The sequence below is a fragment of the Otolemur garnettii genome, unplaced genomic scaffold (assembly GCF_000181295.1).
Source record: "Otolemur garnettii isolate 467f Iridium unplaced genomic scaffold, OtoGar3 scaffold00020, whole genome shotgun sequence".
Lineage (NCBI taxonomy): Eukaryota > Metazoa > Chordata > Mammalia > Primates > Galagidae > Otolemur > Otolemur garnettii.
Window position 1 is genome coordinate 18,666,687 of NW_003852415.1, and position 11,911 is coordinate 18,678,597.

The 11,911-nt window shown below is 41.7% G+C and overlaps 1 pseudogene; it reads right to left on the minus strand.

The window, feature by feature from the left end:
• Positions 1 to 8,036: 8,036 nt before the first annotated feature.
• Positions 8,037 to 8,760, minus strand: LOC100966560 (annotated as a pseudogene).
• Positions 8,761 to 11,911: the final 3,151 nt, after the last annotated feature.

Here is an 11,911-nt window from a genome sequence, read left to right on the forward strand (position 1 = left end):
TAAATAAATGCCCTGCAGTCTTTAAGGGAGGGGAGCCTGGAGAGCACCTCCTGGTGACTCAGGAACCAAACTGGGCTAGGGTTCTCCTTCCCCAGGGATGCTCTCAAGGATGTTTCATTGCCTGGGGATTTTCAGAAGGACCAAGGTAGAAATTCCTGACTGGTCTTCATACAGTGTTTTCTGAAGGGGAGACACTGACTTGTATAAATTAACAAGGGGTGTATGTGTATGTGCATGTGTGTGTTGATAAGGCTTATTGCAAAATCTGTGACCCATCCAAAGGAAACTCACAGTTTCCAGACTCATTTTTGGCAACATTATATGTCACCGCCCATGTTCTCTCTTCTTCTATTTCCACTTTTCCCTCCAAAGTCACTCTTTTGTTGTTAAAACTCATTCTTGGGAGGAAAAGACTTGATGCTGTGGAGTCAGGCTCAAGGGCAATGTGCTGAGTCTCAGGCTTTTAGTACAAATGGGGAGAAAGCCCTAAAGCTCTTTTGTTGTGTCAAGCAACACTATGGACAATGAATTTCATGTCCCTACTATGACAAACTTCCATCTAATATTTTGCAGAACGAATCAGGATATACTAGGAAAACAGAGGTAGTCCATGGGACTTGTGATAGGCCAGTTCCCTAGAGGCAAAGCCTGAGAGGCGATTCTCATGCAAGTGAGTTACTGAGGGTGTGCTCTCAGGAGAAACCAGAGGGCAGTGAGAAGGGATAGACAGGGCAGAGGAGGAAGCTCTGCAAAGAGGTAGGTCCAGGAGGAGGTGGGCCTCAGCCTGATCCCATAAGGAGCTCTGAAACATGCCTTGTACCATAAAGATTATTCCACCCAGAAGCAAGAAGGCTGAGCTATCATACACACACACACTCTCACACGTATTAGTCAGTCATTGGCCAACAGGGGAGATGTGACCTCCCAGCCATCCCCTTCCAGGGAAGGGAGGGACAGCTTTCCACAACCAAAGATAGAATGAGGACTGACCTGCGAAGAATGCAGTATAAGCTAGTAGCAGTGGGTAAGAGGCAATGCACGGTAAAGGGGACCTGGACATGGTGCCAAGAGCATCCACTACACGGAGCCATCACAACTAATACATGATGCTAAAGTCAGGTTTATAGGATAGGCTTTTAGTTATGCTAACTATTCTGTTCATTCATTTTTACTTTCAAATGAACTTTATTTTTTAGAGAAGTTTTAGGTTCATGGCAAATTGATGGAAAGTTCAATGCTTTCTTAAACTTTGTGTTGAGCACAGAGTTTCCATATACCCGTTCTTTGGCCCCCCAACCTCCCTTCTACCAGCATCCCACACCTGAGTGGGATGTACGTTTACGACAATCAATGAACTTACACTAGCACATCATGATCACCCAAGCCTTGGGTTTAATTAGGCTTCACTCTTGGTGTTGTACATTCTATGGATTTGGACAAATGCCTAATGGCATGTATCCACCATTATAGCATCGTACAGAATAGTTTCATTGCCCTAAAAGTCCACTGTGCTTTACTATTCATCTCTCCCAAATCCAGGAAACTAGTGATTTTTTTTTTTTGGAAATAGTCTCACTATGTTGCCCTCAGTAAAGTGCTATGGCATCACAGCTCACAGCAAACTCTTGGGCTTAAACTGTTCTCTTGCCTCAGCCTCCCGAGTAGCTGGGACTACAGGCACTCGCCACAATGCCTAGCTATTTTTTTCTTACAGATGTCATTGTTGTTTAGCTGGCTCAGGCCAGGTTCCAACCCACCACCCTCAGTGCATGTGGCTGGTGCCGTAACCACTGTACTCAGGCGCCAAGGCAAACTAGTGACTTTTTTACTATCTCCATGTTTGTATACTTTAGACTTCTGTGGGGATGTAAATTTGCAGCTCCTTTGGATAAATACAAAGGAGTGCCATGGCTGAATTGTACAGTAAGAGTATGCTTAGTTTAGTAAGAAACCATCAAGCTGGCTTCCAAAGTGGCTGTGCCATTTTGCATTCCGATCAGCCATGAGTGAGAGTTCCTGTTGTTCCCAGTCAGCATTTAGTGCTGCCAGAGTTCTGGATTTCAGTCATTCTTAAAGGTGTGTAGTGCTCTCTCATTGTTTGCTTTAGTTCGAATTTCCTTGATGACATCTATTCATACGCTTATTCCCACCTATATACCTTGTTTGTAGTGTCTATTCAGTGCTTTTGCTCATTTTTCAATCAGGTTGTTTGTTAAGAGTTCTTCATATGTTTTGGATGATAGTCCTTTATCAGATATGTCATTCTCAAATATTTTCTCCTACTCTGTGGCTTATCCTCTAATTCTCTCAATTTATTCGTATGTTTATTTAACTTAATTTTGTTTTATTTTTAAGATAAGTTCTCAGCTCTGCCACCCACAGCTGGAGTGAGGTGATGTGCTCATAGCTCATTGCCACCTCCAGCTCCTGGGCTCAATTGATCCTCCTGTCTCAGTCTCCCACAATGCTAGGATTACAGGTGTGAGCCACCACACCCAGCTAGTAATATTTTTTAAAAGTGTTCTACTCATTGTGGATGAACCTTTTATAAGCAAGTGAAATAAAGCAGTCACAAAAGGCCATATTGTTTTATCATTTCATTTTTGTGAAATGTTGGTGGAAGGTTCTGTAAGAGAACGGAGAGAGCCTCGCCCCAGGTGTAAGTCCACACCTAATATAGTATGAAAGCTTGAAACGGACTACTGCTCATGGGATGGCAAGTAGCAATCATCTTTATTTCCAAAAGCCTTTTATAATCAGTAAGTCACGTACACCACATTAATCAATAATCTATAATTAACATTCTCTATTCTGATTCCAACCTTAAATGAAAACACCAAATCTAAAAAACTAACATAGCTACTTAAAAACAACTACATTATATCTTAAGCAACCATGCATTCTAAACTTCATTTCTATAAAGTTAAAGTTCAATAGACGGAGCAAGGAAGTGATTTATTCTTACAAACACTTAATTTAGTTATAGGAATTAAGCTTAACAGTTCTGTTTTTCTTGCAGCTTGGAAGCCACCCGCTCTGAGATGTGGTGAGAAATGATTTATCACACCCATAACCTTAGAATCGTCCCCCTGCTCAGGGGGCTATTAACCCGACCTGCTTGGGTGAACAACAGTGCAATCAGAGTTCCATGCAGAAAGTTTTTCCTGTTCTGCAGGTTCTGGTTTGCCTGCTTATCCAAGGCAGCTTAAGCTTCTGACAAGGCTTACAATATTTCACAAAACTGCTTTGGCCCAAAATCCTAGTTTTTATTAAAAGAGTGCATGTAAGGTGAGAGATTAAAATTATCCCACATGAAATGTCCACTAGGCACATCCATACATTTGTAGATCAGCAGTTGCTAGAGGCAGGGGGAGAATGAGGAGTGACCCCTAATGAGTACAAAGTTTCTTTGGGGGGTACTGAAAACGTTCCAAAATTAGTGGTGCACAACTAAAAACTACTAAGTGGTACACTTTAAAAGAGTGAGTTTTATAACATGTGAATTACACCTCAATAAGGTTGTTTTTTAACTTTGGACTACATAGCTAAAAGGTATAACAAATTTAGTTAAATATTTTCTAAAGAGGTTCACTCTGTTGCCCTGGAAAGAGCACATGGCTTCATAGCTCACAGCCACCTCAAACTCCTGGGCTTGAGGGATCTTCTTGCCTCAACTTCCCAAGTAGCTGGAACTACAGGCGCCCACCACAACACACAGCTAGTTTTTCTATTTTTAGTAAAGATGGAGTCTTGCTCTTGCTCAGGCTGGTCTTGAACTCCTAAGCTCAGGCTACTCACCTCCCTCGGCCTCCCAGAGTGCTAAGATTACAGATATGAACCACCACACCCGGACTCTAAAGAAGTTTTTAGTAAAACTTGGGCTTCAGGTCAGAAACATGTCATCTAGTTTTACATAAATTTACTATCACTTGCCCTTTTAATTTTTGCTCTTTATTTTATGCATTTAAAAAATTTTTTTTGAGACAGAGTCTCATTAGGTCCCCCTTGGTAGAGTGCTGTGACATCACAGCTCACAGCAACCTCCAAATCCTGGGCTTAAGCGATTCTCTTGCCTCAGCCTCCCAAGGAGCTGGGACTACAGGCACCCGCCATAATGCCCGGCTATTTTTTGGTTGTAGTTGTCATTGTTGTTTGGCAGGCCCTGGACTGGATTCGAACCCACCAGTCTGGTGTATGTGGCTGGTGTCTTAGCCCCTTAAGCTACAGGCTCCAAGCCTATTTTATGCATTCTTGAAAGCTGCCTCTAAATGTTTCCTGGAATAAGACTTGGTGTAAACAAATAGATTAAGCCACAAACACCTGATTCATCTATGCAGTCCCCAAGTGCCTGCAGCTCTGAGGATCTGGTCATTCTTACAAGTGTTTTTGTAGTGTATTTTCAGCAGCAAGAGTAAAACTGAGATTGTGATGATGGGGTCCAACCCCCAGGGTTGCAATCACATGCTCCCCTCTGCTGAGTCTTGGGGAAGTACCCTTAGATACTGAAATTCATAGTCAACATTTTCTCCTTTGGGCGGGTAAGCACTTCTCAGTCACCCGCAGATGCCTTTCACAGACTTTGGCTGTCATGTGATGGTGTGAGTTGGTCAGGTGATTTATCCAAATTAGGTCAGCTCTGTTAAGGCAATCTTATCTCCTAGAGCTGTGTCTTAGTGAAGAGCCTCTTAACACCTTGACCTGCCCGGAATTTCATTCTTTATAGTGTGCTAATAGGTTAATAAAGAGTTCTTAGAACTCCAGGAATCAGAAGGCACCCTGGGGGAAGCAGTGACAGTTGGAATGGCATAAAACTACCCCAAGACTGGCTGGGTAACTTTGGATGGGTGGCTTCACGCCATAGGCCTCTGACTGTTTTTCATCTTGAAGGTGAAAAGTTGAACTCCCAGGTCTGTGAGATCTCTTCCAGTAACATAACACCTGGTCTGGGGCTTGCCAAACTCTTTCACGGGTCAGTATAGTTTTTCAAGAATTAACATAGCGTGTTTACTTTTTACTTTCCAAGGAAGGATAATAAAAAACAACTACTACAACAATTTTTCTGGCACACCATTTCCAGAAAGAAAGGCTATATTAACTTAAAAAGGAAATAGGAGGAAATAATCTCATCATTTGCCTCCTAAGAAAAGAGGGTTGGTAACTTTACTTTTCCCTATGCTCTGTTCACTGGCTCTTTCTTCCTCATTAAAAGAAAGTGCTTTAGTGAGGTATAGTCGGGATATCATATAACTCACTCATTTTAAGAATACAATTCAATAAATATAAAGCAAATATAAAGGGCTGTGCAACTACCCCTACAATCTAATTTTAAGACATTTTCATCACCCCAGTAAGATTCCTTATGCCCATGTGCAGGCACTCACTGTTCCTACCTGCCATCTCAAGGAAACCCACTAATCTACGTTCTGTCTTTATAGATTTGCCTTTTCTGGACATTTTGTATTATAGGTTCATGCACTATGTGGCTTTTTTTATCTGGCTTCTTTTGGTGAGCATAATGGTTTCAAGGTTCTTTCATGTATCAGTGCTTTGTTTCTTTTTATGGTTCAATACTATTTCATAGTAAGGATAGACCACAATCTGTTTATCCATTCATTTGTTGATGGACACTTGGTTGTTTGTTCATCAATGACATTTGGGTTGTCTCCATGTATTGGTAATTTAAATAATGTGTCATGAATATTTACATACAAGTTGTTATGTGCCCCGTATGTTTTCAGTTCTCTTGGGTATACACCTATACCTACCAGTGGGATTGCTGAGTGTGGTAGACAGAATACTGGCCCCCAAAGAAGTCCACATCCTAATCTTTGAGATTTGTGAATATGTTAGCTTATGTAAAAAGGGGGTTTTGCAGATATCATTAAGGATTTTGATATGAGGAAATGATTTTGGATTATCAGGGTGGGCCCAATGTAATCCCAAGAGGGGACAAAAGGGAAAGTGTCAGGGTGATGCAGCTTGAGAAAGACTCATCTGGCCATTGCTGGATTTAAAAATAGTAGGAGGACATGAGCCAACGAATGTAGGCAGCCTTTGGAAGCTCCAAAAGACTCTCTACGGAGCCTCCAGGAGAAATGCAGCCCTGACAACACCCTGATTGAGACCCATTTTGGATTTCTGACTTCCAGAACTGAAAGAGAATTTGTGTTGTTTTAAGCTACCAAATTAATGGTAATTTGCTATAGCAGCCACAGGAAACTGGATTATATGGTAATCCCAACTTCACCTTTCCATCACTAATAGACCCATTCAGGAAGGTATCATTGGTTGGGATTAAGAGAACAACCTGCCAAATGAATGGGTTCGAATTTTCAGCCCTAGGAGCTACTGTATATAGGTACTTGAGTAAGTTAATTAGCTTTTCTGTGCCTCAGCTTCCCTATCTGTAAAATGGGGCTCATAATAACATCTCCCTCACACTCTTTTGTGAGGATTAAATGAGTTAACCTATGTTGAATGGAGCTTAGAACAATGCTTGGCATATGGGCAGCACTATACAGAATCATTTGTTCTTATCATTATTCCCAGGGCCTTCCAAGAACAAAGGAATAGTGATAGTCCCCTCTGTAGATGAAACCAAAAATCAGCTTAAACCTTTCAAAAGACGTTTTCTTCCTTTCATCAAATCCATTCAAATCTCAAAGTTTTTAGTACCAGATTTCCCCTAGAGCTCAAGCAAAAGGATTCAAGAAAGTCCTTTCCCTTTGAGATTTATCTGTGAAAACTCTTTGCCCAAGCTCTCAGCTGAGGAGGACTTGGGAGTTCTGCCAAAATCTTGATAGATTTCCTGATTCCCTCCACCACATCTTAGAAGTCATTGCTTAGTCTATGGACAAGAATGTGGCATGTCTTTTTGTCTAGTTCCTCAAAATATTGTAACCACTTACGAAATGTTGGCTGAGTATCAAACAAATAAATGAGAGTCGAGAAAGTCTCAACTCAGAACAGTCCTCTGGCTCCAATTTCTGGGGACTTTCTACAATGAATGAAATCTCTTTCTGACTTTAGGCTAAAGAATTCTGGAAGTGAAATACCTGGAAGAAATTGAGACTCTGAAGAAAACACAACACCTATGGTCTTGTTGTAAATGAGTCACAAAGCAGCTGTTCTGGGTTCCAGCCCAGATGTCTCTCTACATGTTGTTGCTGGTGAAAAAGTCTAAGACTCTGGTCTGATCACCAGACATCCTCTGAAAATTACTTGTTAAACTAAGTTTCTGGTTCCTTGTCTCATTTTCTTATAGCTTCTCTCCCAAATAAAACTTCCTTTTCAAATTTAGGGTTCAGTAAATCAAGAAATACTATCAATATTATCTCTTGTCCCATATTCTATTTTCAGTGCCTAATGAACATGAAAAGACATTGACAAAAGCTGTTGCTACTTGTGGCTGGTGCCCTGGAACTCCTGATTTCCCAAATCAGAGCTGAATTGCATATGTAGTGAGACTGGCTTGTCATGTTTAAAAAAACACTCACAATAATGAACATTAGCCCCAAAATAAAAATAGATAACATGAGAACAGAGTTCCTCTTTTTTCCTCTTTCTCTACAGCAAAGCATTTGGTTAAAAGTGAGATTGCTGACTGAGGAAGTTAAAGGAATCAAAACAGGAAGGAGTAAGTGCTAGCAAAGCATTGTATTTAATAAAAGACTTCCAAATAACTTCATGCTCTCCTAGACGCACGGCACACCCTAAATCAATGAAAAAGTTATGCAGGGTATGTGAATAAATCCAGCCCCCATCTTCTTAGGGATGCTTTACGCTAACAAACTCCTATTTTCTCTTATTTTCCTTTATATCATTCAGGAAAAGAGCTCTGATGTCATCATGTTGTTCCAACTCCTGAACAAACAAAATCCTTTACCCAAGTCTCTGACAAGATGTCTAATTTCAGGTACTGTGTTAGTATGTACAGTGGATGATGTGTAAGAATTTTATTATTTTATTTTGTTTATTTTAAATCCTACAACCATTGTTTATTGTACAGGTGAACCCTGACGCTCGTGATGGGCTTATCAGTAAGATTTCTGGTAGCAGCTCTGGCACCAGAGCCTCCAAACTTTTTGGATTCTCAGTGATGAGGGTCAGCTACAAGCAGCGTCCGGGCATACTGGGTGAGAATGTTTTTAATCTCCTGGGAAACCTCATTCACATATTTTTGATAATGGGCCACCAAGGCTTTGGATGTAGACTGATGAATAGCATAAATTTGGACCACATGACCACTACCCTTCACACAGACATGAATGTCTACACCAGCAAACCACTCTTTGCCCAGAAGCAGAACAGGTTCCAATAGCTTGTACTGCAGTGTGCACCGCTGGATCATCTCCAGGGGCCCCGGTTCACCTTGATGAGGCCATTGCCATGTTTGTAGTGTATCAGGGTGGTGGAGGTTTTCTTGTGGCCAAAGACCTGCACGGATGGCCTGGCTACTGGTGTACATACACTGGTGTTCCTCACCCCGTGGCTCCACAATCCAAAAAGGCCATTTGTAGGAATTTAAAATGTTTTATTGCTTTTTTGTTTTTAGGAAACTGGGTCTTACTATGTTGGCCAGGCTGGAGCTCAGTGGCACAACCTCAGCTCACTGCAGCCTTGAACTCCAGGGCTCAAGTGATCCTCCCACCTTAGCCTCCAAAGTAGCTGGGGCCACAGGTGCCTGCCACTGTGCCTGGGCTTCTTTTTCTTGTTTTATTATCTGAGACTTCCAGTACAGTACTGCCCAGCAGTGAACATCTTGACTTTTTAAGAAATCATTTACTTTGTTATTGTGAAACATTTCACACACAAGACAAGACTATAGAGTAACAAACACCCATTTGCTCACCACCAGCTTTATCAGATTATAACTTTATGCCATATTGTTTCTGACCCTTAAAAAATTAAACATATCTAAAGGCCTCTCTGTCCCCAATTCCTCCAAGCAGAAGTAACCACTATCATAAATTAATGTTTATTTTTCCTGTACATTTTGTATGCTCTTAATGTGTATTTCCGTATCCATAAAAATTACATAGTATTGTTTTACAGATTTAAAAATTTTTAGTATTATTATGCTATACATATCCTTCTGCAACTTTTTTTCTAGTCAAAAAAAATTTTATACTAATTATATTAGCTTCCAGCTAATTATGACCAACCAGGCAGATATGTGTCAAATGCTGTGTAAGGCCCAAAGAAAAAGTAAACTTGGGGCTCAGCACCTGTAGCTCAGCAGCTAAGGTGCCAGCCAAATACACCAGAGCTGGTGGGTTTGAACTCAGCCCAGGCCTGCCAAACAACAATGATAACTACAACTAAAAAATAGCCGGGGGTTGTGGTGGCTGCCTATAGTCCCAGCTCCTTGGGAGGCTAAGGCAAGAGAATAGCTTAAGTCCAGGAGTTGGAGGTTGCTATGAGCTGTGACACCATGGCACTATACTGAGGGTGACAGCTTGAGACTCTGTCTTTAAAAAAAAAGTAAACTTGGGTTTGGGAACAGCAGTTGCTCTGCTCAAGTCAACCAGGAGAACTCTCACTTTACATCACATTGTCTTTTTTATTTTAACTTTTTATTATTAAAAAAGCCTCACACATTTACTACTGCACAGTCTAATGGACTCAATGTACTGATCAACTGGACTCAAGGCTGATTGATGATGGTCCATCTTGCTTGATTTAGACTTCTACCAAGTCCTTCTAGTCCAGATGATTTTCTGGCAAATTTCAGGCTTTTTCTTCTACGTGGTAGTTGGCTCCCAAGACAGCCTCTAAGGATCTTCACCTTCTAGTACTCATGCCCTTATGTGTTTTCCTATGTTGAATTGGCAATGGTCTGTGTGACCAGGAGAAAATGGTGGATGTGTTTGCTTCTGACTTCCAAGGCTATGTCATAAAAAACCTGGCAGCTTCCTCGCTAATCCCTTGGGTTGCTTGTCATTGGAGATAAGCCTGGGATCATGATGTGGTAAGCAAGGCACCTAGGCTACTAACCCAAGCACTTGCTCTTGGGTGTTGACCCCTCATTTGCATGGCTCTAAGAGCAAGAGCCTTGCTTACCTCAACGAGTTGTGGGGTGAATTCCCACATAAAACTAGCTAAATGAAATGTGCTCTTTTAATTCCAGAAACTGAGCGAAAACACTAATAAGTATTGTGCGTTTTTGTTGAGGCCCAGTGACCTGGGAGAGCTTGGCGGGGCCTGCAGGCAAGGCGTAACAACCTCCTGCATGGAACCCTGACTATGCATTCAGTCAGCCAGCCTGCCAGATCCCATCTTTGCAGGAGACATGGCTCAAAGGTTGATGTGAGTGAAAACTCCATCGTAAAAGCGGGGAGCTTCCAAACCACAAGAAAACAGACTCATTGAGCCTGTTTCTCGGAAACTTAATTGAGTACATGGAAGAAAAAAAGTTTTACTTCCCTGTTTGTCTTAACCTTTAACTTTGACAATGGAAGTCAGATAATGTAGGGTTGTTTTAGGTCTTTAGAGAGGAATAGCCTAAAGCTAGTCTTAAGATGGTTATCTTACTTTCCTGGACTTTCTGTCTTTTCTATAGTCTAAGATAAGAATAGAGAATGTTAAGATTATTGATCAATGTGGTGTACATGATTAGTTTACTAAAAAAGGTGATCATTAATAAAGCTATTTTGCTACTGCCACCCCAAGTAGTAGTCGTTTCTTGCTTTTGTACAATTCTAGGAGCGAGCTTGCACCCACGGCCAAGCCGTCCTTCTTTCCCTGCAAGAAATCACCACCCAACAAATGGCATAGTCAACACTGAGTCCTGGCCTTGGTGGAGATGCCAGATGGCACTCCATGAGGACACTAAGACATCTCTGTAGAGAGACCCATGTGCCACCCACCAACAGATAGCACCCAGTAAGAGAGCCACCTTCACAGTAGATCCCCCAGCCCCAATCAAGAGTTCAGCAGCCTGCAGCTAATGAGAGGGTCCCATGAGAGTGAGAGGGCCAGATTAACTCCATTTTGCTGTTTACTACACAAGCCCCACTCCTAGCTGTTTACTGCATAAACTCCATTCCTAGCCCTTCCACCCCAACCTCTGCCAGTAAAACCTGCAAAGCCACTCCCTGTTGCCTTCCCCCGCCCCTTACCTGTACCAATCCAAATCCTCCTTTACTAATGAAATCACCAACCACCAATCAAAAGTATACTCGTATCCGACCCTACTCCTCTTGCTTTCTGTACCCCATAAAAACTTTCTCCACCCCGGGTTCAAGGCTCTTCCTCGGCTTGCATGCCAGGAGAGACCAGACCCAGGTCTGAATAAAACCTCACCTCATGCCTTTTACATCGGAGTGTGTCTCAGATTTGTCTGTTGGGGCTATTTGGGAGAATAATTTTTGGGCACAACAAGAGAATCTGAGCTGAAACTGCCTCGCCAAACTGCTCTCAAGTCCTAGCCCACAAAAACCATGGGAGATAATGTATGAACATCATGTTGTCTAAGCCATTAGATTTTGCAATAATTTGTTACACAGCAATACATAACTAATACAGAGACTATTATCTGAAAGTGGCTGCTGCCCTAACAAAAATCCAAAAATGTAGGAAAGGCTTTGGGATCATGCAAAGAGTGAAAACTGGGAGGACTTTGAGGAGTGTATGAATGGGGGCCAAAGAGTCCCAAAGAGGTAGTTAGAAGTGGCCTAATGGCCTTCAGCAAAGCTGTCAGTGAAAGTTTAAGCAAAAACAAAGAAAACATCCGAACTGGAAGAAAGGAGATTTTTGTCATATAATGAAGAAAGATTCACAACACTGTCCCCCATAGTAATATGAATAGTTAAAAATCCACTTAATTAAGTGGGTGATCTGACATATTTAGCAAAGGATTGAAACGTGTCACCTGGCTTCTTTTTGCTGACTATAGTAAAATGCAAGAAAA